The sequence below is a fragment of the Polypterus senegalus genome, chromosome 2, assembly GCF_016835505.1.
Source record: "Polypterus senegalus isolate Bchr_013 chromosome 2, ASM1683550v1, whole genome shotgun sequence".
Lineage (NCBI taxonomy): Eukaryota > Metazoa > Chordata > Cladistia > Polypteriformes > Polypteridae > Polypterus > Polypterus senegalus.
Genome location: NC_053155.1, coordinates 2,735,993 through 2,763,797, shown reverse-complemented (window position 1 = coordinate 2,763,797; position 27,805 = coordinate 2,735,993).

Genomic DNA, 27,805 nt, shown 5'->3' with positions numbered 1-27,805 from the left:
TTATTACACGTTATAACGCAAGTGAGAAGGTAAGGAGCAATGTGAGGGTAGCCAATGTTTCAGGGGTATTCCCAGGGGTGTCTGTGTCCTTTTAGGGTGCGATCAGCCCTCCGGCTCACACCCTCCCCCTCAGCTTTATTCACATTCTTGTGAATCAAGCGACTCTCTGTACCAGGTTCAGGTTCATGTAGTCGTGATAATGCTTCTGCGTTGACGTGTTCAGAGTCTGCACAATGTTTCACTGTGAAGCTGTAAGGTTGTAAGCCCAGAAACCATCTCATGAGGCGAGAGTTTGGATTTTTCTGTCAGTACAACCACTGAAGTGGAGCATGATCAGATACCAAAGTGAAGTTTCGTCCCCACAAGTAATAGTGAAGCGCTTCCACAGCCCACCTAATTGCCAATCATTCTTTCTCAATTGTAGAATAATTGGAAGTAATTTCCTACTCAAATATGTGACTGGATGTTCTTCTCCATCAAAAATTTGTGACAGGACTGCGCCCACACCAAATCTTTTGTGAAATCTGGGTTCCTTAGAACCGGGTAAGAAGACAATGCTTCTTTTAAATCGCTGAAAGAACGTTCGCAATTTTCTGTCCACAAGATAGGTCGTTTTTTTCTGCCTCTAGTAAGTTCTGTAAGAGGAGCAGCTCTATGTGCAAAATTTGGAATGAATCTTCTGTAGTAACCAGCAAGCCCTAGAAAGGCGCGTACTTGTTTCTGTGTCTCAGGTCTCGGGTAAACAAGCATTACTTCTGTTTTCCTTAACTGTGGTCTAAGTAAACCCTTGCCCATAGAATAGCCTAAGTAATGAGTCTCGGACATGCCCAGTTTACATTTCTTAGGGTTAGCAGTAAGGCCAGCCTGTCTCAAGCTTTCAAGAACGGCTTGAAGCCGCTGTAAGTGTGTTTGCCAATCATTGCTAAAAATCACGACATCGTCAAGGTATGCCCCGGAATATTCAGAATGAGGATGTAGGATCTGATCCATCATACGCTGAAAAGTTAGAGGTGCCCCGTGAAGACCAAACGGGAGTCTCGTAAATGTATAAAGTCCGTCAGGAGTCACAAATGCCGTTTTCTCACAACTGCTAGCCTCTAAAGGCACCTGCCAATAGCCTTTCGTGAGATCTAGCGTGGAGATATAGCTTACCTGACCCAGGTTTTCCAACAGTTCATCGACACGGGGCATCGGATAAGCATCGAATTTAGAGACCTTATTCAAGCGCCTGAAATCGATACAGAACCAAACCGAACCGTCTTGCTTTGGGACTAATATGACCGGGCTGCACCAGTCACTTCTACTTTCACGATTTACACCCAATGTCAACATCTTTTTTACCTCTTCGTGCACAATATTTCGCTGCGCTTCCGGTATCCGGAACGGCCGCATTTGTACGCGAACATCAGCTTCAGTGGTAATTTTATGTTTTGTAATGTTAGTCTTGCCTGGTAAATCTGAAAAGACATCAGTGTTCCTTTCTATCAAATATAACAGTTCTGTCTTTTGCGTGTCAGTAAGATCGTTACCAATGGTAACATCGGACTGAGAAACAGCAGCCAAGGAAGTGTTAACCTCTTGCCGGTCGTGCCATTCCTTCAAGATGTTAATGTGTAGAATCTGGAATGGTTTGCGCCGGCCTGGTATTCTAACCTTGTAATTTACCGGACTCATATGCTCCTCAATAATGGCGGGGCCCTGCCATTTAGCTAAGAATTTGTGTGGATCGGACGAAACCAGTACCAAAACACGATCACCAGGAGCTTACTGCGCCGGGTGCCTCGCAGCCGCCTGCCGAATAACAACTCAAAAGGACTCAAGCCAGTGGACGCCTGTGGTGATTCTCGCACTGCGTACAAAACAAAAGGTAGGACAGTGTCCCAGGTTGTGGGATCATTATGAGCAACTCGCCTGATCATCTGTTTCAAAGTTTTGTTAAATCGCTCGGTTAAACCATTCGTTTGAGGATGGTAAACAGTAGTACTCAATTTCTTAATAGCAAAGCTATCACACAATTGTTTCGTCATGCGAGAAGTAAAAGGTGCGCCCTGATCAGTTAAGATTTCTCTTGTGCAGATATATTTACATTGACCTACACAGTTTTTTGAATGATTCTTTAAACATTCTTGGTTAAGTTTATTACATTTATTAAATATTTGTGCAACTCATGTAAAGACAGATATAATAATCTATAAATATAATAAACATTGAATTGTATAATAATAGTTTAATTTTACAGAATTAGCTTTAAAAATAATAATATGAAGTGCTCTATAATTAAAAAATACAAATCATAGAAAGTGAAAAGTTTTTTTTCTTGACTTCATCTTTGCCAATTTAAAACATTTTTTTTAATTCATTGTTTGGGCGAGTTCATTTTTATCTGAAAAAGATAAATCAACTATGTGTACATATTTCCTACAAAATACCCTTGGAAAATCTCTCTGGTATATAAAGACCAAAAATTGTTAATGAATTAATGCAGTAAAATTATATATATAAATATACTATGTGTATATATATGTACCTGTAAAAACAAGAGACTGGTATGCTTTTTTTTTATACTTAACACTAATTTCACAAATCGTTCATATCAAGGCCAATATAGAATAATACTAATTATAGTTATACTCTATATTAACATTGATGCTATAAATTATGCTTATAAAGCAGACCTACACCTTTAATACTCAGACGATTCTAATCATGCTGTAGAATAGCATACTGTATATACTCAGCAAAAAAAGAAACATTTCTTTTTCAGGACTGTGTATTTCAACAATAATGTTTTAAAAATCCAAATAACTTTACAGATCTTCATTGTAAAGGGTTTAAACAATGTTTTCCATGCATGTTCAATTAACCACAATCAATTAATTAACATGCACCTGTGGAATGGTCGTTAAGACCTTAACAGCTTACAGAAAGTAGGCATTTAAGGTCACAGTTCTAAAAACGCAGGACACTAAAGAGACTTGTCTACCGACTGTGAAAGATGCCCAGGGTCCCTGCTCATCTGCGTGAACGTGCATTAGGCATGCTGCAGGGAGGCATGAGGACTGCTGATGTGGCTAGGGCAATAAATTGCCATGTCCGCACTGTGAGACGCCTAAGACAGCGCTACAGGGAGACAGGAAGGACAGCTGATCATCCTCGCAGTGGAAGAGCCCGGATCTCAATCCCATTGAGCACGTCTGGGACCTGTTGGATCGCAGGGTGAGGGCTAGGGCTATTCCCCCCAGAAATGTCCAGGAACTTGCAGGCGCCTTGGTGGAAGAGTGGGGTAACATCTCACAGCAAGAACTGACAAATCTGGTCCAGTCCATGAGGAGGAGATGCACTGCAGTACTTCAAGCAGCTGGTGGCCACACCACATACTGACTGGTACTTTTGATTTTGAGCCTCCCTTCATTCAGGGACACATTGTGAAACATTTTTAGTTTATGTCTTATGGTGTTGACTCTTTTAGTGTTCATACAAATATTTACACATTAAGTTTACTGAAAGTAAAAACAGTTGAAAGTCAGAGGACATTTCTTTTTTTGCTGAGTATATATATATATATATATATATATATATATAGTGGCAGTAGGGCGCTAGTGCTCCCTTGAACCCTCAGGTACCACTCCAAACACCGGATACAAGTCCAAGACTTTTTATTATTTAAGAATAATGTGCACAAAGCACCCTCCACACTACTCACAAATTATACCACAACACATGATGCCCTGCTGGTCTTCTGGGAACCTCCATACTGCAGGGAGGACTCCACCTGGCGGCTTGGGGGTATTGGCCGGGATAAACCGCCGGCCATACACCACAGTATTCCCCTCCCAGCGACGAATTATAATTTGGAGCGGCCTGCCCTGAGAGGGAAGTCTTTCTTCAAGAGGACGTTCCGGTCAAGCCTTGACTGATCTGTATATCTTGTTCCCTGGAGAATCTAGGGGGAATATTAGTCCAATTCGACAGCTTATCCCCTGCTCTCCAAGGACAGTTTCGCCAAATGTGGCCCAACCTTCGTCATCCGTAACACTGCCTCCGTCCTCCTGTTATTCTCCCCTGCAGGACTGAAAAGAATTGGGAAATGTTAGGTCCGCCCCTTTTTTTTGCTGTGAAAGAAACCCCCGCCGCCTCTAACGGTGCTCTCTCTCCTGTTTCTTTCTTGTCAGGAGACCCCTGTTTTATTTTCGGGATCTCCTGTTTGCTTTGGGGGTTTTCCACAGTCTCAGCCTCTTTAATAAAAAGAGACCCTTTCTTGTCTACACCCCTCTAGACTTAATTTTTAACTGGCTCGGGGTCTTTAGGGCCAAGTCGCTCCCAGAGACAGCACCATCCAGCTGCTCCGGCTCGATCGGTTCTTCCCCAGCCACTCTGTCCATGTTTCGGTTTCTCTTGTAGGGCATGCTGTGTATTGGCACCCACTATTCATTTAAAGCGGGCCCGGATCACACTGCGTCCCTATTTCATTCTTTACGGTACCGGCTTAACTCACTTGTACCGCCACATAGTCTATTACGGGAGGCTCCTGTCCGATTCTCTGTAAATACGTCATTACCTTTCGGATGAACACCTCAGCCATTTCTCCCAGATCCCGGACGATCTTATCGATGGCCGCCAGCATCTGGAAAATACCTTGCATGAGCTCAATTAATTTTTCGAGTTCCTGCACGTCAACAGAGTTAATTAATTCGACCGGAGGTATACTCACTTCTTCGTGCGTCATACCTACCGGCCGGGAGCCAATGAGCCTGTCCGCTGATGGCACATGCTCTGACGGGTCTCGTGGAGGCTTCTGGGAAATGTAGTCCTCTTTAGCCGAGGACCGGGTTGCCTTCTCCGGCGAACTGCGGTCTGTCTTTATTAATTTTTAACAGACCGATCAGCTGTTTCCCGGTACTCCTTACCGTCTCGCAGGGTGAGTGGTGCTTCAGTCGCCTCCCCCAACCCCTTCAGAATGTCCAAGTCCTTTTCTTAGGGTACGAAGGCGCAAACAGCGGGACACGGACCTCCTCCTTCCCAGAAAGCATGGGGTTTACTTCATGCGGAAGTCTTTTCCCATGTGCTCAGGTTCCGACAGGAGCGCCCCATCATCTTCGGGGCAGTCTTCTTTTCCCCACGGAGCCTCCAGGTGATCATCTCCGAGGTACATTCATGGAACAAAGTGAGTTATTACAAGCGGGTTGTTGATGACGTTCATGGCACATACCTCAGAGTGATCGTTGGTCCCTGGAGGTTTCTCCGGACTTGTAAGGCCGCTCCGAGACATCTCCCGAGCATCGGCCATTGCACACAAGGCTCTCCAGCTGGCGTTGTCGCTCTGCTTGCCCTTCCTCTTCCCCATTCCGGACTTGGAAAATTCGGGCTCTGGCGATACTGTGGTGAGTCCTGACACTGTTGTCTTTTCAGGGTTCGCTGTCCACAGAAAATTTATATTCAGGTTCTCCGCAATAAACGCTGGAGTATCCTGCCGACTACGCCACTGTAACAGATAGGGGGCACTGTCACTCCCTTGAACCCTTGTCCATGACTCCAGACAACAGGTAAAACTTCAAACGTTGACTTTATTAAATTACCACAGTGCACAAAGCACCCTCTCCTCCACAATACTCATAAACAATAACAATAAATCACAATAATACAATCCTCAACACTCCCAGACGTGTTGCCACCCTTCCACCCAGCTCAGCTCGTCGTCTGGAGTTCCCAGAGTACTTTTATATTCCCTGACCCGGAAGTGTTCCCAATCCCCAGTCCATGTGATCTTGTATCACTTCCGGGTCAGGTAAAAAGTCCTTTTCTTCACCCCGGAAGCACGTCATTCCCCTTGTCCATGTGTGCTTCCGGGGTGTAGGGAAAATAACCGTTGTTCCCCCCTGTAGCATCTCCTAGTGGTCCCCATGGTATCCAGCAGGGCTGTGTATAAAAACTGCAATGTCCATGATGCCCTGCTGGTCTGGGAACCTCCATACTGCACGGAGGACTCCACCTGTCGGCTTGGGGGTATTGGCCGGGCCAGCCATACACCACAATATATATATATATATATATATATATATATATATATATATATATATATATATATATATATACTTGCATATATATCAAATTAACTAAGTGGTGTGTATGCTGTTTACTAGAACACATATAGTTATTTTGCACTAAGTATATAAATATTTCCCTTTGCAATATTTCCAAATATTTATTTTTACCTACTTCAAATTAATTAAATGTCAGCATCAACTAGAATATATTACTTCCCAAATATTATAAATACATACAAACAAAAGATTGTGCACTATTATTTATTCATTCTTATTGTGCTTTCATTTTTATTGTATCCCTCTTGATTATCTGTGCAGCCGTCTCAGACCATAGTAAAGGCGCTATATAAGGAAGTGAAATGCATTATTATTTGTTATAATTATGATTCAATAGAATGGACAGGCAGTTTGTTTAAGTCTGATTTTTAACTTTGCTTGTTGTCTGTATGTTCCTTGACAAATCATTCACTAAACAGTTTTCGCTTAATCAAAAAAGAAAAATAAACAACTACAACTGCAATGTAGGATTCAAAGCACCGTTCGTTGAAGAGAAAGTTTTTTTTTTTTTTTCCATTCGGCAATGTGCCTTGACTGGGATTTAAACTCAGGTCCCGGCAATAATATCTGGTAGATCGTCTATCAAGAATTGCAGCTGTACCTCGACTAATGCGCGATATCCTTGAGGCAGAGCAGGCTCTGAGAGACTGCTTTGGAACTGCAGACTGGGATATTCTACTGGGGTCACATAATGAGAACATTGAGGAGGTTGTTGACTGCACAACCGATTACATCAACTTCTGTATGGACCTTGTAGTTCCAGTAAGAACAAGCCATGGTTTACAAGTGACATCAAGAGCCTTTTAAACCAGAAGAAAAGGGCTTTTAAACGCGGTGATCAGCATGAGCTGAAGTGCGTGCAGAAGGAACTCCGAGTCCAGCTCAAGTAGGTGAAGGAACAGTACAGGAGAAAGCTGGAGCAGAAGTTGCAGAATAACAGCATGAAGGAAGTGTGGGATGGGATGAAGACCACCACTGTCTGCAGCTCGAAGTGGGATGCCACCATCGAGAGAGACGTGGAGAGAAAAAACCAAATGAACAACTTCTTTAATAGGTTTGACCACCCTAACCCACTCTCACCTCGGAGTACTGCATCCTCCAACCATCCTTTTACTGATACCAACATAGGTGAGACATCACCACCCACAATTACAGAAGCACAGGAAAGCAGAGAGCTGAGGAGACTTTGTGCCAGCAAAGCAGAGGATCCAGATGGAGTATCGCCATGACTGCTGAAGGCCTGTGCGTTGGAGCTGGGGAGTCCTCTACAGCACATCTTCAACCTGAGCCTGGAACAGGGGAGAGTCCCAAGGCTTTGGAAAACATCTTGTATCACCCCTGTCCCAAAGATATCATGTCCTAGTGAGCTGAATGACTTCCGGCCTGTTGCTTTGATGTCACATGTGATGAAGACCATGGAGCGGCTGCTGCTTCACCACCTGAGGCCACAGGTCCGCCACGCCCTCGACCCTCTGCAGTTCGCATACCAGGAGAAGGTGGGAGCGGAGGATGCCATCATCTATATGCTGCACCGATCCCTCTCCCACCTGGACAGAGGCAGTGGTGCAGTAAGAATTATGTTTCTGGACTTCTCTAGCACCTTCAACACCATCCAACCTCTGCTCCTTAGGGACACGTGCCCCTCTGTTGGTGTCCTGCACATTAGACTTGTTACGCGACCCTGTTGTCGTGTATTCTACCCTCACAGCTCGAGTCTCGCCTGTTTCTTAGACAAATCGTCTCTTGATTGATGACATTGGTGTCACTCTTTATTACAACGCTGGCACCTTGAACAGGGGACATGTCCTCATTTGAATGTTCCAAAGTGTCTGCAGACATCAGCCTTAACCAGCGTATCCTAATGTGCCATCGAGAACACACAAATGACGGGGAGGTCCTAAACACGGGGACAACTGCAGTGGACACCAATACTCTTTAATGTCACCCATGTCATTGATGTTGTCACAGAGTCACACTCTTAGGATTTGCTTCTTAAAACTAACGTTTTTAGGATTTATTTAGTGTTATGTTTTATTGTTTCCCCTGACGAAGTCAGTCAGTCATTCTCCATCCATCCATCCATTATCCAACCCACTATATCCTAACTACAGGGTCACCGGGGTCTGCAGGAGCCAATCCCAGCCAGCACAGGCCACAAGGCAGGAACAAATCCCTGGGCAGGGTGCCAACCCACCGCAGGACACATACACACACACTCACCAAGCACACACTAGGGACGCTTTAGGACTGCCAGTGCACCTAACCTTAATGTCTTTGGACTGTGGGAGAAAACCGGAGCACCCGAAGGAAACCCAGGCAGACATGGGGAGAACATGCAAACTCCACGCAGGAAGTACCGGGGAAGCGAACCTGGGTCTCCTAACTGCGAGGCAGCAGCGATACCACTGCGCTCTGAAGAAGTCATTGAGAGAATCGCGTTGGCCCTCAGACTGTGAGGTTTATGTGGTCGGACCTCGAGAATCAGGACCCTCAAACAGGCTGCCATGGGGGCTTCACTTGTGTCTTCACAACTAAAAGGATTTTCTTGTGATTTAGGACTGAGCTATGAAGAGACGATTGTTTGGTTTTCTTTCACATTCTCTCATATTCTGTCTGTTAATTATGGGATGTGTTGTTGTTCTGTTGATTTGTTTCCTGATCTTCACAGGTCAGTTAATCCTGGTGGTCCGGACTGCTGAATTCCTGATGATTCTCGTCCTTTTCTGAGCCCCTGACGTGTTCTTCTTGTGATCTTCTGATTCTTTTCTCTTTCGGTGGCCCAGCTGCTGTTCTTCTTGTCTTTTATTCTTTAACTAGCAAAATACCCGCGCTTTGCAGCGGCAAAGTACTGCTTTAAAAATTTTATTAAGAAGAAATTTAAACCTTTTTAAACCAAGGGAAAATACACCAATAATTATTTGTTAAGGATCTCTTTGTATGCCACGTTGTCAGTTCGGCCCTCCGGTTGTAATATGACCAAGCTGTGCGCTGAGCTTACTCTTGAGCATGTAACTTACAGTTGGCCACGTGAACAGTAATCTTGTCTCAAATCTCACAGCTTGGATTGCTGCTGTCATAATCGGTTTGAGTTTCATGGTTTGTTTCAATTACGACAGTATTTGTAGGACTTGTGTTGAAGAGACATTCGCCATCTGTCAAGCGTTGTAAGCATACAACCAGTTTCATCGATAACTTCACATCCAGCTTTTGAGAGTTTAAACATTCATAAACATCAAAGTGTCCACTACTGAAATCGTCACCTGTGAGTCTAAGATGTTTACGAGGCATTGCCGGTTGTCGAAAGGTGTAAACTATTTGGCCATTTCGGTACACTTGAAAGCGACAACCGAACAATTCAGCGGCAGCCATCAACTCACATGCAGAACCATAGGTGAAGGGCTTAAGCATTTCACTCTTCTAGTGCTCCTGTGTAGTCTAATTATCTCCTGTTCCGTCATCAGTCCACACCTTGAACCTGTCCCAGTCATTCAATACATAAGACAGAATGTTCCTCCGGATATCAAGATTGAGCCTGATATGGCCGTGCAATATGCAACACAGAGAATGGAAAAGGCAGGTGCCATCTCTGGGCATGGAAACCACTCGGTAAGTGACAGTTCTTTGATCAATAGTGATCACCTCGATAGACATGTTAATGGGGGTACGGTTGGAACGATAAAGGAAATGGGTACCTGAACAATTTAAAGTAAGTCTAAAATACCTACACAATAACTATAATCGTAATAAATGAACAATAAAACAGCGGAGAAGCCGTGGATTAAATAAAAAGGCTGTAGTTATCAGCAGGGAGATGTGAATCCTGTGGCGAAGCAAGGAAGGGAATGAAGAGACTGGAGCGACGGACGGCCTTATATAGGCAGGCAGCCAACAACGTGGGAGGCGTTTGGATGGGGGATGTAGGATTCAGTTAGCGCTGGGAACCTGCTTACCAAATTTCTTGAAGATGGGCCCATAAGTAACAAAGACTGTTGAAAAGTTCAATATGGCGGCTGAAAGTGGCGTCATACCACCGAAACAAGTACGTACATTGGTTTTGGTTAGCGCAGGGAAGCCGCCTACCAAATTTCGAGAAGAGGGGGTCATAAATAAGAAAGTTCAACATGGAGGACGTTGTTGACCATTATGACCATTACGCGTAGAATTTCGAAATGAAACCTGCTTAACTTTTGTAAGTAAGCTGTAAAGAATGAGCCTGCCAAATTTCAGCCTTCTACTTATACGGGAAGTTGGAGAATTAGTGATGTTTGGAAAATTCAATATGGCGGCTGACAGTGGTGTCATACCACCGAAATAAGTACGTACATCTGTTTTGGTTAGTGCAGGGAAGCCGCCTACCAAATTTCGTGAAGATGGGGCCATAAATAAGAATGTTCAACATGGTGGACATTGTTGAATGTTATCGACCGTTATGACCGTTACGTGTAGAATTTCGAAGTGAAACTTGCTTAACTTTTGTAAGTAACCTGTAAGGTATGAGCCTGCCAAATTTCAGCCTTCTACCTACACGGGAAGTTGGAGAATTAGTGATGAGTCAGTGAGTCAGTCAGTGAGTGAGTGAGTGAGTGAGTCAGTCAGTGAGGGCTTTGCCTTTTATTATTATAGATTCTCCGTGTGGTTTGATGTCACTGAGATGTCAAATGTGTCATTTCTAACTCCTACCAGCAGTTGGCGATGCTAGCAGGTCACTCTGCCATTTTGCTCTGAATGGGCAGCTCAGGTCAGAGGAGAGCTGGGAGTGGACAGCAGTGGTCAGCAGTAATGGGGGTCACTTCACAGTCCACTCAGACCAACTCTGTGCCCAGGGGACTGGACTTTGGGATGCTGAGTGTCCATTCAGAGTTCGTCCACTGGCTTTATTACAAATTAGGAGAGAAATAAGAAGACTGAGGTCACCAGCAGTGAGGCCTTTAGTGGACTGAGGTCAGCTGGTCAGTGACCCCGGCCAGCATGTGACGTATGAGACAGACACAGTGTCCTCATCATCTAAGTGGTCTGACTTCAGGAGAGCCCACCATGACAGACACTTGGGTGTCGCGCTCTCTGATGTCCAGCAGTGACCAGCGTGTCTAACAGGAATCTATGGGTGGGGTCCTGCAAATCAGTCAAAGCCCCTCCATGTGCTGAGTCCTCAGTTACAGACACAAATCCAAGGTGGTCCCTCTGCTGTCATCGGCTTTGACAAGTCTGTCTCGACCCCCGAGTGCAGCACACTGTCAGCCTCATGTCCTTCACATTCCAGTCCACATGTCACTTTGAGTGATGTGTCACCAGTCAGTGTGGCAGGAATGCAGAAGATGCTGTCAGGTATATAGCACCTTATCTTATAAGGACAGCGGTGGTCTCAGGGTCAAAGTGCATTTCAGTGAAGACCGCGCAGTCATTGAGTCCTTGTGCTGTGTGTCCTTCTGTCTGTCTGTCTGTCCTCACTCGTCTCTCTTCTTCTCCACAGGTTGGCCTCTTGTGGTCTCACCTCGGCCTGCTGCTCAGTTCTCTCCTCGGTCCTCTCGTCTCCAAACTCACGGCTGACTGAACTGAGTCTGAGCAACAACAACCTGGGAGATTCAGGGGCTCGTCAGCTGAGTGAGGGGCTCAGGAGTGACAACTGTAAATTAGAAACACTGGTGTGAGTAAAGAGGGGGAGGGGTGGGGGGGTCTGAATGTGTCATTGATGGGTGGGCTGATCACATGACAGCACATGGAGTGACTAGAGTGACAGTGACAAGTGGAGCTGACTGAGGTGACAGACAAGAAGGACAACAAAGATAAAGAGAGACAGACAGAGGAAGACGAGGAGGAGGAGGAGTGTGAGATGGACAAGAAAAAGAAGAAATGGACAGCAGCTGAGTGTCCAGCCAGAGTCAGGGGGACAAGGACACAGGGGGGATCAGGACAGCAGACAGTGTGGACAGGAGGAGAGGGGGACATGACAGTCTGGGGGCTGAAGGTCATTTGGAACAAACAAGAAAGAGCAGAGCAGCAGATGGGGGGATCAATGGACAAGAGGAAGAAACAAGATGGAGGATGAGAGACGAGCAGGAGATGAAATAAGAGAAGACATGAGAGTGAGGAGGAGAAGAAGAGAAAATGAAGAGAGATGCAGCACTGAGCAGGTCTGGACAGCAGCTGACTATCATCACATGAGAAGACCAGCAGTGGTGATCAGACTGACCCCTCCCATCAGTGACGGTGCCCCCCGTCCACTCACCCCTAAATTCTCCTCTTTCTTCTTTTTCTTCTCCTCTCAGTTCTGCTCCTCATTTAATAAACTCTCCGTGTCCCCCCAGCCTGTGTGCTCCTCCTTTAATGTCACTTTTATTTTTAACACCTTGAGACCCCCAACTGGTGACAAAACTTAAGCAGACTCAGACCTGCAGACCCCCGAGTTTCACCACTAGAGGCAGTAAAGCAGTGAGGGTCATTCTGTAAAAAGCCCCCCAAGTCACCTGTCCCACCAAGGAGCAAAGAGAGGTGGACAGTCCAGCTGTGGGGTGACAGGGGGTCTGATGCTGTAGTGACACTGGGGACAAGGCTGGGATAAACCCTGGACAGGACGCTGGTCCATCACAGGACGCCATCAGCGCTCATCTCCATCGTCACTCGGTGTCATTTGAACCCGTGTCTGCTCCGTGTCCCCCCAAGTCCTGTCTGCCACCTGCTGATTGTCCTTTGGTGACACTTTAACTCCCATGAGGCTCCGTTTTGATTTTGATTTTCTTTTTTATTCCATCGTTTCCACTTCACCGTCCCCTCCAGTCGTGTCCTTGTAGTGAGCAGCGGCCTGAACAAGTGAGTCTTTTAAAAGAAATAAAAGAAAAGACGAGGAGAACATGGAGGAGTGTGGAGATGGGATGGACTGGCGCCGTCCAGGGTGGGGTCCTGACTTGATGTGGACAGACGGCCACTGAGGGACCACCACCTGAACTGGACTGAGGGGGCTTAGAAAATGGACGGACAAACAGAGGGGAATAAACTGAACTGGGAATTAAGAAAGAGACTGGAAAATAAAACAGAGTGGGAGTGGGATGAGGGTCTAAAGGAAACAAGTGGGGGACCCCAGCCTGAGGGTGGGCTTCTATAGGACAGCTGGGTAAGAAAAAGAGGAACAGGGACAAGAGTGGGAGAGAAGAAAACAAACAGAGAGATGAACAAGGGGGGCAAGGAGGAGAGAATTAGAAAGTGAAGGACAGTCAGTGACATGAGGGGGACGAAGACAGACGAGGAGGAGGAGGAGGAGGAGGAGAGGAGGAAGAAGACAAGTCAAGTCGAGTCCATTTTATTTCTAGAGCTCATTTAAAAACATCAGGGGCCGACCAAAGTGCTGCACAGCTTCACCATAAGTACCCCAAATACACACAGCAGACACAGTAAAGAAATACTGACGGACAAGTTTAGAAAGCCAAGTCAGAAAGGTGGGCTTCAGGTGGGATTTCAAAGTGACCAGAGTTGGTGCTGACCTCTTAGAAAACAGTCAACTGCTCCAAAGCTGAGGGCAGCTACTGCAAACACACGGCCCCTCTAAGCTTAAGTCGAAAACTCTGCACAACTAATAAGTTCTGGTCAGAGGACCCCCGTGACCGTGAAGGAAAGTGCAGGTGTAAGGGGTCAGTAAGATAAGAGGGGGCTCAACCATTCAGGGTCTTAAAAACAACAAAACTCAATCCTAAATGGTCAGGACGTCAGTGTAGAGACGCTAAGACTGCGGTGGTGGGATTGTGTTTGGTGGGCCTGTTAGATGCCTGGCAGCAGCATTCTGGACGAGCTGAAGACGAGACAAGCGATGGCCGATTAACTCTGAGGTATGATGAGGAACAACAGTCAAGATGAGACGAGACAAACATGTGAATTGGTGTTTACAATCATCTACAGAAAGAAAGAAAGAAAGAAAGAAAGAAAGAAAGAAAGAAAGAAAGAAAGAAAGGACTCGACCTCCATTAATCACCTGAGTGGACAGACACAGGCGTTAACAACGGAGGTCATCTGTTTATCACAAATCACAGCAGGATTGTCTGTGAGGGGTTTACAGTCGGTGGTCAGGGGGCCGAGATGAACTGTAGGAGCACAAGTGAGGTCAGAAGGTCCAGAACACACAAGGTCTGTTTGTATGTCATGTAGACGAAGAGAATGAGGTGACCTCCATGGCTTGATGTCTTCTGGACATTCTAATAAAGGGTTAAGAGAATTGGTTTGGATCTGCTGAGTAGAAAATACGTCAGAGTGTCATCTGTGTAGCCATGGAGAGAAATATTGAGTTATTTAAAAATGGATACTAAGAGGAACATCTACAGTGAAATAAAGAATAGGCCGCAGAATAGAGAGGGGCCGAGGATGAGGAGGAGAGGTGGACCACCTGACTAAAAGCCTCTGCCTGTGAGGTGTGACTGAGCCAAGATGGGCGATGAGGATGTCATGGTCAGCTGGGTCAAATACTGCAGTCAGAGCTAACAGCAACAGGACAGCCGGACCACCAGAGTGTCTTATTAAAAAGACAAGGAATGGGAGACAGCAGAGAGCGGCCATATCTACAGAAAATGAAGAAGAAAAGCTGACGGACAACACGACAAGGGCAGACATTTGTGTTTCTAAGGTCAGTCGTCTTGTAGTAGACATTAGTGCCATCTTGACTGGCTGGCATCAACTGTAGAGTCTGACCTGGGGGAACAGGAGATTTTCATGGACAAAAAGACCACCAGACCTTCACTCCGCTGAGCCTCAGTTCAGGTTCTGAGCAGTTCAGTGACACACGTGTGAGTGTCGGTGTGAAGACGTAAAGATGGACGACATCCTCAGTTATTGGTGACAGAGCAGCTGATGTTGATTGATTGATTGACTAAAGAAGTTCTAAATGTGCCAACATTCAAGCCAGCTGAGCGAGTCACCAAACACAGCGGAGTGTCACGTCACCCACGCCCGTCACTTTGTGTCCTCGCAGCCCCTCACCTCCCTACCTGCTCGTCGTCTTCTCCTCTTTACTGCTCTTTGTATTCTGAAGTGTAATAAACACAAGTGTGCTGAGGTACGAGAAATAAACTTGGGCCAGGACTGACGAGATTTAGATTTCAAGTGTGTGACGCTGAACAACTCATTTTAATTTGTGTTAAACGTACTACAGTGGCACTATTTAAGTATACTTCAGTAAAATTAAATTGTATTGCTTTATATATAGTTTTAAAAAATCTTACAAAAGATTTAGAATGAACTTTTATCTATTACAAGTGCACTATTATTACAGGCGGCATAATGGGTAGCACTGCTGCCTCGCAGTAAGGAGACCTGGGTTCATTTCCCGGGTCCTCCCTACATGGAGTGTGCATGTTCTCCCCGTGTCTGCATAGGTTTCCTCCCACAGGCCAAAGACTTGCAGGTTAGGAGCATTGGCGATCCTAAATTGTCCCGTGTGTGTTCCCTGCGGTGGGCTGGCACCCTGCCTGGAGTTCATTTCCTGCCTTGTGCCCTGTGTTGGCTGGGATTGGCTCCAGCAGACCCCCGTGACCCTGTAGTTAGGATATAGCGGGATGGATGGATACATTTGCCAAATATTACATTAAATGCATTAAAAACTTTAATTGTACATTGTCTTTAATTGGTACATACTTACAATAATCTTACATTTTTTTGTACTATATGACCACTATAATTATATTTTAAGTGAATAATAAATGCCCTTGAAATAGTTAAAAAACTAAATGTATAGTTTAATTATTAGCACATTATGAATAAACTTAAATGACACTTTATTATGTGTAATCTGTTAAAGTAATTCTTTGTATATTATTAATACAGTAACAATTTCAAACTGGTACAATATATCCCATAATGAAATGAATGTCTATGTAAACTGAATGAAAGTGAGTCTTTATTTTCTAATAATCAGTTAATTTCTTTATAATCCCTGAGGTCACTCGGCTTCACCCCAAAGCACAACAACGTAAATGTAATCAAAGTCAGAGCACACGACTAACCTCTACGTTTATAAAGAGCTCCACTAAACTAAAAACATCTCAAATTAAAATGTCATTTCTATCTACAGAACAGTTCATTGCTGATTTCCATCTTATGTCAAATATGAATCCTTAATTTAGTGGTAATAATGATAATAATAATAATATTCATCATTTTGTCCTTTTTCTTCTCGGTGTGACGCTCCTCTACCTTCCTCCTCCTCTCATTGCTGTTCTGAAGTCCTCAGTAATCTAAAGAGGGAGACATCACAAATAATCAAAGTCAGTCGATGGTCTGCTAGGTGTACACGACACTCACCTCCAGCGCAGTCTGATCAGGCAGGTCCTGCTGAGACCCCCCGGCCCAGACCTGTTAAAGGTTAAAGCCCCCATCACGTAACTTAGCAATGAATACGACAATTGGAGAAAAGTGACAGTAAGTTTCTCAAATGCAGACATCAGCGTATTTCCACAGAGAGGACCCCATTATTGTACTCACCCGGTGTTGGTGGCAGCACTTGTGGCTCCGGCCCTGAATGAGAAATCATCAAAATGTTCAGTTAGGTGGGGTTTTCTCAGGTCGTCTTTGTTATACAATTATATAAATACCATCCATCCATCCATCCATTATCCAACCCGCTGAATCTGAACACAGGGTCACGGGGGTCTGCTGGAGCCAATCCCAGCCAACACAGGGCACAAGGCAGGAACTAATCCAGGGCAGTGTGCCAACCCACCGCAGGACACACACAAACACACCCAAACACCAAGCACACACTAGGGCCAATTTAGAGTCGTCAATCCACCTAACCTGCATGTCTTTGGACTGTGGGAGGAAACCGGAGTACCCGGAGGAAACCAACGCAGACACGGGGAGATTATATAAATACAATTTCAAAAATATGTTGTCACAGCACATGAACATCTTATAAGATCCAGAGGGGCTTGAATGTGTCATCGTGTAGAATTACCTTTCAGCTGAACGACCATTTTGGTGATGTGGTCCCTAAAACACAAGTTAAACCTGAAAAACGAAATGCGTACAACGGTAATGAAATACTGGGAGGGCAAACGTTTACCTCACATGTTAGCAGTCAATTCATGAAACACCGATATGTAGTTTGGAAAAAATATATGGCTGAGCAGTCAGCCTACAGAACTCCAACACCTGCTGGTGTAAAGAGGCTGACCTGTCGGTGGTCCTGGACATTTAGGGGGTCCTGTAAACACACAAGTGTCATTTAAACAGCTTGATGTGACGTCAGCAGCAGGGACCTTTACTTCTGAATGACTGAACAGAATGAGCTCAGAGCACACCGAGTGTCCTGAGCAAAGACAAGACACCTTCAGTATGAGTCTGTCAGGTCTAATGATGGCCAGACGCACTGGTAAGCGAGGTCACCAACAGGCAGACATCGGGGTATCCCATCGTATTTCCATTGTGAGGACACCTTGATTTTATCTTGTCATGTTCATCCTGAGAATCGTTACATCAGTCACAATGGCAGTGCTAGTTTATCTGTCACTGACTGAGAAAATTATTAAAATGACAAGTTAGCAGCTTTGGTGATGCTGCCTTTGTTATGTACTATCCAGGTTTATAAAAAGGAAATTCAACACATCACATGTTCAGCATTTAATACTTAATAGTTAAAAGTGACAGGACGTCTTACTTTTATTAAATCTTGGAGGTAGCAGGGCTGCTGGTAGGTGTCCTCATCTTCCTCACTTGATGAAAGTGCAGCCTTGTACTTCTGATTTGGTCTAAAATGAGATTTTCTGATCAGCACAAAACAAAATATCACAGATGAGGAGTTGATGTGAGTTTGTGAAGTTTCATGTCTCACATTCTCTCTCTTCCTTGTGTTCCTGGATGTGTGTGTCCAAGCTGGAAACGTCTTCTGACTGAAGGAAGTCATCCTGAGTCTTCTCATGTGAATCTGAAAAACGACACCAAAAAGGGCTTTTCTAACTGTGTGACTCTACCGAAATGTCTAAACGTAGGACTTACTCTGATTGTCGATACGCTGATGTGAATTGCTGTCTCCGTTATGTCGATAGCCTGGCAATAAGAACTGAAAGATGCACTTAAGATGGCTTGTTTTTTCCCTATGAATGAAGCTTATTTCACTATTTCAGTGGCCGTTTCCACCATTTGGCGACACGTCCATCACCTCAGAGCTCTCTGTGCTGGCGCTGCCACTCATAAAGCTTCGTTTAGGTCGACTTCTGCAGGTAACGCAGACTCGTTAATCACACCTTATAGTGCCAGGGTCTGCACGAGATTTGAAAGTGTTCCCCTGTGTTTATGGATTGATTGTTATTTTTACAAAGTAAATGAGACTCTTACATGCTCCACTTTAAAAGACAAAACACGCTGCTGAGTTTTAGCGGTCAAGTCTTCTCCAGCACTGTAAGCCAGAAGCACCGCTCACGGGTTCCAACTTTTGTGCCAAGAAGCGGAACAGCCTGCAGCTGACTGAGACCGTTTATGATGCCAGCTTCTGAGATATGTGGTTGGCTGTGAGCATAAAGAGGCGTTTCTAGATGTTGAAAACTTCCGGGAATATCCCAGGATGCTCTTCTGCTTCTTTTGTTGTTCAAATTGGGTTTCTGATCCAAATCAGGTAGTGACAGATAGTGATGGGTGGAGTGAAGTCTCACAGAGGATCGAAACATTTGAATCAATTGTGTTGAAAATCGTGTTGTTGCTTCAAAGCATGTGACCCTCATTCCTCTAGTGACATCTGCTGGCCATTTGCATTAACATTACTGGAAAACAGGAGGATATATTTCACTCTTTAACACTAGAATTACCAGAGCCTACGAAAAAACTCGTAATTCCGTCCCACCTTAAACTGCTTCTTAAATCCCTTCACACCTCTCCGCCAGCGTCCTTTGTCCTCTAAATGTGCTGATAAAGAGAAGATAGGAGCAGCCGGCTATTCCATCCCCCCACCAATTTAGAACGTGCACGAACTTCTCTCAGCTCATGCCTTGATTGAGTATCTGGGAGTGGAGTGGAGTTTTAGAGTGGAAATAATAGATCGTTGTTTGGAACACACGCATTTCATGTCTGTTCAGTTTCTACAGTAATCTGTGTCAACACATTGTTAAAACAGGAACGTTTTTATATTCTAGTAGTAGATGACAAAATGTAGGCATAAACTATATAATGTATGAAGCCTGAAGTCCAAATATCAAAGAAACATTTTCACAAGAAAATATACACAATTGCTTTTATTCAAAATATAACTGCAGAAACAAAAAGCCGCTTTAACATGCGACATTGACAGTCATTTATTGTAACTGCCTCTGTGGTGTAATAGAATCAGTTCTCGCCTTGCAATCAAAAGGTCATGAGTTTGATCCTGCACCCTCCGTTTTGAGAAGTAAACTGCTCTTAGTCTTACTGTTTTAGAATAAAAGCATACATTTGATTTCAGTCTGTAACAGCCGGTGCAATTTATGATCCTTGTAAAGGTTAGCTTTTTTTTTTTTTAATTCACTTTTCATTCTCTCAGTCGCGTTCAGAATCAATCCATACAACCCCATCTGACACGGCTGTTTTCACTAAAGACGCGCTATAGCTCTGCAGTGTACCACGATGCATACTAACGCCCCAGGGGTTCTGACACACAAACGCTGGCGAAGCTGCCTTCTTCGTATCTCACCGTCACTTGCTTTTCGTTTTATTGAGTGTTCCTGCCAGTCCCGCATGTTGCTGTATGCTGTTTTTTTGTACTCCAGGACATGCAGAGGAGAAGAATGGTAAAGAGCAGTAACTTCGGCGCTATATGCAATCATCAGACACTCCCCATCTGCCCGTGTCGTTCAAACACAGGAACATATATTGGTGTAAAGTATAACAAAAGTGCACTTTTATTCAAGTGCACTTTTTCCATCGCCTTTTCCTGTAAGAAGCAATGTACACACTTCTCTCTATGCTGTGGTTTCTATTACACACCTGAAAGAAAGAGACAATATATGTGAAAATATCATCGCACTAATGCAATATTATTTGAAAGCGAACAGCGTCAGATCGGTGTGAATTTATGCAGGAACTGGAAATTCTCTGATGCGGGACCTTCCCCCAGGGAAGAAAGTACAGTGTCAGGTGCTCATTCAGTGTAATAGAAACCATAGCACAGAGAGGTGTGTACACGGCAACAAGTACACGTGTCGTAAATGTAGGAAGGACGGTCCTTGGGTGTGTGGGAACTGTTAATATTTGAATGTGATGATTTTATATAGCACGGAATGAAAATCAGCACTTCTTAGCATTGCACCATGCAAGCTGTCGTATCAATCGCCTACTGTAACTTGCTTTCTTTTTTCTTCGGTTATACAGGTAGTTTTGAATAAAAGTGCACTTGTTTTGTTTGCGAAATGAAGTGTCTGCGTGCACTTTTCGTGGCATTACACGTGTATTTTTTGAGCATGCCCATTTGAGCAGTATAAAAAGTATTGAAAAGTATAACAAAACAACGGGCAGATGGGGAGTGTCTGATGATTGCATATAGCGCCGAACTTACTGCTCTTTACTATTCTCTCCTCTGCGTGCCCTGGAGTACAAAAGAAACAGAATACAGACGCGCTATAGCTCTGTGCTGTACCACGATGCATACTAACGCACCAAAAAAGGGTTCTGACACACAGACGCTGGCGAAGCTGTCTTCTTCGTATCTCACCGTCACTTGATTTTCTTTTTATTCAGTTTTATTGAGTGTTCCTGCCAGTCCCCGCATGTTGCTGTATGCTGTTTCTTTTGTATTCCAGTGCATGCAGAGGAGAGAATGGTAAAGAGCAATTTAAGGTGGGACAGAATTACAAGTTTTTTCGTAGGCTCTGGTAATTCTAGTGTTAAAAGAAAAATGTTTATTTTGAACAGAATTTTGAAAGTTTTGTGTTGGGGGGAAAGCAAAACAGTTACAAACGATGTTAAAGTTGGCCTCTTTTGACTGGGTGGATGGTTTCCTCCCAGCCTCTTCTCTGACTCCCTTTTTTCTCCTGTTTGGCCAGACCTTGAGTTTCCATGGGAACCCTTATTATCTCCTTACTTTTCCTATCACTGGCCCCCTTATGGAATTTGTAATCTTTCTATGCTGTTCCCATTTTCTCTAACTGGCCAAGGCTCCAATTCCACATATGGGTTTTCCTCCCATCGTTTCCTCTCTTAAGCCTTCCAAGCTTTTTACAATAGTGACCTGAAGCTTAAGCTTTAATTAAAAAGAAGTATAGTATGTGATTTCATTTGATCATTGCTTGGCATGCTTGATTTGTCTTAATTTCTACACTAAAGTTAATTGCTAATATATTCTTATAGTATTTTTGCTAATGCCTGCATTTACTAAGATTTTCTCTTCATGCATTAGGTCAGCGTGACCCTGCTTATAGTAAAAGCCTTTCTGCTGATTCAGCAACCCAGCTGGTTTCAGAGGCCTCTTTATCTCTTCCTACCCTTGAATCTCAGGTGTTCTCAAACTTTTATCCTGTCCAAAACTGGTCTCGGTGTATCATTTAGCTGTTCTTTTCTTTACTTTGGAAATTTTAATGTAAGCCTATAAAATAATGCAATATAACTGATTTTTAGTTAAATATTTGCTAGACCTATTGTATTTGCTTCAATATTCTAATTTATGTTAATCTAATGTTTTAGAAGCTTTTAATTACTTTCTATGGCTCGTATATATTAATTTGCTATTCTCTTAATCTAATAAAAAATTTTTCTTCTACATTCCTCCCTTTTGAGGTTTAATCAAACCTCAACATCTAACCTGATTCCAAAAGAAAGGTAGGGGATGTTGATTCAATTCCTCTTCGGAGCCCAATACGGACCTTTCACAGTTCTTTTCAATCTTCAACACCCATACCCCTCCACTGGTGGCACAGGAGCCAAACATCCCCCCCATCAATCAACTAAGAGGAGTAAAAGACTTCCTGGCCCTACCCTAACAGTCAAACAATATGCATAATCAATCACAGGTGTAGATAAATCTAAACATCATAGGAATATCATATAATCCATGGAAGTCACAAAATAGTGTTATTATAAAGCAGAAAATAATAATAGTAATAAAACAATTGTCCATAATAAGTGTTTTTCTTCGCTTGGAGAAATATATTTCCAGTGAAATTACATTTTTTTCTTCAACCCAGGTACTTTGCGCACCGTAGAGGGTCACCTACCTGGGGAGCGGTTACTAGCACATCACCCAAGGAGTTTCTTCTGAGCTTCATTTTGCAATATGTCATCCAGAACAAAAGTGATGTCTGACCTCGGGGAAGGCAGTGGTTCACAAATCTGTACATTCATCTGTCTGATGGCAATCTTGGTAATGAAAGATTTGGCAATGGGCAAAATACAGCAGAGCAATATTAATATAGCCAGTAAAATTATCCCTGTTTTAATGAGCAAAGATTTCCAAGACCCTAGCCCAAAAATATCCCAGAAATTCTTATCTTGACCAGCATTTTCATAAACTTCTGTTCTAAGATTTTTAAGTTTATTCATTGCTTGTGTAAAAGATCCTTCAGGGGCTGTGTTATTTGGAATGAACGTGCAACATTCATCCCCAAACATCTGACATACCCCTCCCTTTTCTGCCAAGAGCCAGTCTAAAGCTTGTCTATTCTGCCAAGTCGTAGCATCTACCTGCTCAACAAGGGCTGTTAGTGCATTATCAGTGTAATTAATGAACCTCTGCTGATTATAGTACAAATAGTTAATCCACTCTAGATTCTTATTCTGCGTTATCCAAATGAAAATTGACTCAAATCCTGCTTTAATTTCATTCTGTGCCTTGTATTGTTCAGGAATCCCCCTTTGCTGCCCAATTGCATCTAAATACACTCTAGGATCAGGTGTATATGCTCTTTTAATCCTTCTTTTTTCTGGCAAGTACCCTATATCCACTTCCTGTACTGCCATCACCATAGTACATATCCCTGACCAATTTGCTGGCAAGGTGTCAAGGAGTCCAAGTTTAGGGTCACATAACCACCATCTGTCTGCTAAGGGCCTATCCTGTAAGTCTACTGCCTTCATTACTATAGATGAGTGTTCTAAATTCCATGTTCTAGAACAGTTACCTCCAAACCTCCCTACTGGCACTGTCCCTTTTCGTGAATAGCATTCATACTTTTTGGGCAGTTATCTTAGTGTACCTAGGAGGCTTTTGTTTTGTGGTGGGCCAGATTCCTGAATGTTTACAATTTAACATTTTGAGTCCTTCTTTGGTGAATTGTGATGATCCCTGTAATAATATGCACCAAAAAGGACAATATTCATTCCTCCTTGTAATGTACTGCCTACATGATTCAGAGGTATACGGAAATGGCACTATAATGATGGATGGCTTAGCTTTAGCACAAAACAAACACTCCTTCTTCACTAGTTCTCTGGCTGTGTACATTGCCCATTGGTACCAGTCATTGCTTTGGGCTTCTTCCCATAATTCTGAATTTTCACTGTCATTTCTGCAGTTCCATTTAATCTTAATACTTCTGTTAGTTCTTAAACGTGTATCATTTATCCCAAATACTTGTGTCTCTTTCTTTTTATGAAAGTCAGTATCATTATGGGGTCCAGGCAATATCTGAATATTCAATTGTTGAGAGGGGGGTCAAATTGTCCTTCCCCTGAGCTTGTTTGGTCTTTGATATGCCCACCAGCATCAATATTCCCAGAATCAGCAGGACCAGAAGTGTCAGCAGCAGGCGGATCTTCAAACATTGAGTAGGTGTCATTTGGATCAGGGAGCGCATTATTCGTTCTCTCATCACCGTCGTTGTTGTCTGTGTCTCCCTTGGGATTGGACAGACTATTATGACTGGTACATCTTGGATTCGTCGCATGTTGAAGACTGACATCTCGATTGTCTGGCTGGTTGCCTGGGCTTGGCCTTCCTCTTTGGGTATTGCCTGAAGGTTCCTCGGATATGACATAGGGGGTGTCTCGGAATTTGGTTCCTCCTCCGTCAGAAGCAGAGTCATCATCTCCTTGTGATCCATGAGGTACCCTTGGGACTCGAGTGCAGTGATTTAGGTGGTACCAGGTTGTGCTGCCTTTTACTTGGATGGCTGTGGCTGTGGCTTGCGTCACCTCATATGGGCCCTCTTGTCTGGCTTGGTTCCATCTCCTTTGGTAAACCCTCAGGTAAACCTGGTCCCCAGATCTGATTGGATGTACAGGTTCTTCTGGAACAGGCTGCCTTTTCTTTTCCTGTGAATATATAACTTTATGAATAGTGATTAGCTGCCTGATATAGCGCTGCATTTCAAGCTCAAGTTGCTCTAAAGTGGGACCCTTATGGGGCTCCCTCCAATAGGTGTAGGCATTGGTCGACCAGTAAGCATTTCATGCGGTGTTAGATGCGTCACTCTGTTAGTTTGCGAACGGTACATCATCAAAGCAATTGGCAAAGCATTTACCCTATTAAGACCAGTGTCTGCGCAGACTTTAGCTATTTTATTTTTTAGGATCCCATTTGCTCTTTCCACCATTCCCTGTGATTGGGGGTGGTATACACAGCCAAGTCTTTGTTCCCCAGCATTTGCAATACCTTTTTAATTGTTTTCTCAATGAAGGCTGATCCATTATCTGAACTGATCATTGACGGGATGCCAAACCTTCGTATGACTTCTCTTGTCAAGAATTTAATCACTGTTTTAGCACCTTGATCTGGTGAAGGGATTGCTTCTATCCACCTACTGAATCTGTCAATGATCACTAATAGGTACCTTTTTCCAGAAATTGCAATATTCATATCTGCATAGTCCATCAATAAGTGTTTGAAAGGTCCTTCTGGTACTGGAATGTGCCCTATAGGAGCAGTGATTCCTTTTTTGACATTGTTTCTTGCACAAATTTCACAGTCTGACAGGTATTTATCAACAGCTGGCTGTAAATAAGGAGACCAGAATCCATACTTTGAGATCTTATTCAGCACCTCCCCCCTTGCGCAATGGTCAGAACCATGCGCATCTCGAATAAGCATCTGTAAAAGTGAGGCTGGAGCCACTAATAATCCCTCTAAATTACGCCACAATCCTTGAGGTGTCCTTTGTGCGCCTCTTTGTTCCCACAGCATTTTTTCTGTTATCCCAGCCCTATCCTGCATCACAGTTAGGTCTTTCTCCGTGGTGTTTATTTCAATAATGACCAATGGTGCCAGCACTGCCACAGAAGAGTTGGCAGCCTGACGAGCCACAGAATCTGCATAGTTGTTACCTTTGGTCACATAGTCATTGCCCTTTTTATGGGTTTGGCATTTTACAATTGCAAGTCGTTTAGGCAGCATCATTGCCGTGATTAATTGCACAATCTGATCACAATGTTGGATGGGCGAGCCATCCCTCCTTTTGAACCCTCTCTGCTTCCATATAGCTCTAAAGAAATGACAGACACCATGTGCATAAGGCGAGTCAGTAAAAACAGTAACACTTCTCTGGTCCCCTAATTTACATGCTTCAGTAAGGGCTTTGAGTTCAGCCAATTGTGCTGAACAGAGCTGATTGCATTTTTGCGAAAGTAATGTTTGGAATTGTCCTCCGACATATTCCACAATCCCAGATCCTGCATGCAGACCTACTGTATATGGCCTTTGAAACAAGAGCCATCAACAAAAAACACATGGTCTGGAGCCTGTAGTGGATCGGGCTGCAAGTCAGAACGCAGTTTTACAAAAGTTAGATGAATCTGCAATGCAATCATGAGGTTCTCCTTGTACTGAAACAAACTCAGCAATGTTTAAGGTATCGTATTTCTTAATGGTAACATCTGGATAGGTCAACAACAAAGAAGCAGCAATTAATCTGGCAGGGGTCATGACAAACCTCCCTTGGTTAATTAATTCAACTATCTTGTGAGGTGCCAGAATGTGCACCGGGTAGCCCATTGTAAGAGCAGATGCTTTGTCATATGCAAATTGAACTGCTGCCAACCCTTGGAAGCAGGGCGGATATCCCTGTGCTACACTGTCTAGTTTGGTGCTATAGTAAACAACAGGTTGGCGTTTTCTCCCTGCACAAGCGTCCTGCATAAGAACAGCAGTTGCAAATCCAGAACATGGATTTCCCACATAAAGTAGGAATGGTTTGTCATAATTTGGCAAGGTAAGAGCTGGTGCTGACTGAAGTTCCTGCTTAATGGTATTAAAAGTTACATTTGCATCTATTGTCCAATCTAGCTTATTTCTGAGATCTTGCAGTCCTGCAGATTTCATGAGATCCCTCAAAGGTGCTGTTTTCAACATACAGTGGTGTGAAAAACTATTTGCCCCCTTCCTGATTTCTTATTCTTTTGCATGTTTGTCACACAAAATGTTTCTGATCATCAAACACATTTAACACTAGAATTACCAGAGCCTACGAAAAAACTCGTAATTCCGTCCCACCTTAAACTGCTTCTTAAATCCCTTCACACCTCTCCGCCAGCGTCCTTTGTTCTCTAAATGTGCTGATAAAGAGAAGCCGGCTATTCATCCCCCACCAATTTAGAGCGTGCACGAACTTCTCTCAGCTCATGCCTTGATTGAGTATCTGGGAGTGAAGTGGAGTTTTAGAGTGGAAATAATAGATCGTTGTTTGGAACACACGCATTTCATGTCTGTTCCGTTTCTACAGTAATCTGTGTCAACACATTGTTAAAACAGAAACTTTTTATATTCTAGTAGTAGATGACAAAATGTAGGCATAAACTATATAATGTATGAAGCCTGAAGTCCAAATAGCAAAGAAACATTTTCACAAGAATAACACAATTGCACTTTTATTCAAACATATAACTACAGAAACAAAAGCCGCCTTAACATGCGACATTGACACCAATTTATTGTAACTGACTCCGTGGCTCAATAGACTCAGCCACCGCTTGGGAAACAAGGGGTCGCGTGTTCGATCCTGCGCCCCTCTGTTTTGAGAAGTAAACTGCTCTTAGTCTTACTGTTTTAGAATAAAAGCATACATTTGATTTCAGTCTGTAACAGCCGGTGCAGTTTATGATCCTTGTAAAGGTTAGCTTTTTTTTTTATTCACTTTTCATTCTCTCAGTCGCGTTCAGAATTAATCCATACAACCCCATCTGACTCGGCTGTTTTCACTAAAGACGCTATAGCTCTGCAGTGTACCACGATGCATACTAACGCACAATCAAACCCCCACCACCCCGGTTCTGACACACAAACGCTGGCGAAGCTGCCTTCTTCGTTACTCACCGTCACTTGCTTTTCGTTTTATTGAGTGTTCCCCAGTCCCCGCATGTTGCTGTATGCTTTTTCTTTTGTACTACAGGACATGCAGAGGAAAGAATGGTAAAGACCAGTAACTTCGGCGCTATATGCAATCATCAGACACTCCCCATCTGCCCGTGTCGTTCAAACACAGGAACATATATTGGTGTAAAAGTATAACAAAAGTGCACTTTTATTCAAGTGCACTTTTTCCATCGCTTTTCCTGTAAGAAGCAGTGTACACACTTCTCTCTATCCAGCATACAGCAACATGCGGGACTGGCAGGAACACTCAATAAAACTGAATAAAAAGAAAATCAAGTGACGGTGAGATACGAAGAAGGCAGCTTCGCCAGCATCTGTGTCAGAACCGGGGCGTTAGTATGCATCGTGGTACAGCAGAGCTATAGCGCGTCTGTATTCTGTTTCTTTTGTACTCCAGGGCACGCAGAGGAGAGAATAGTAAAGAGCAGTAAGTTCGGCGCTATATGCAATCATCAGACACTCCCCATCT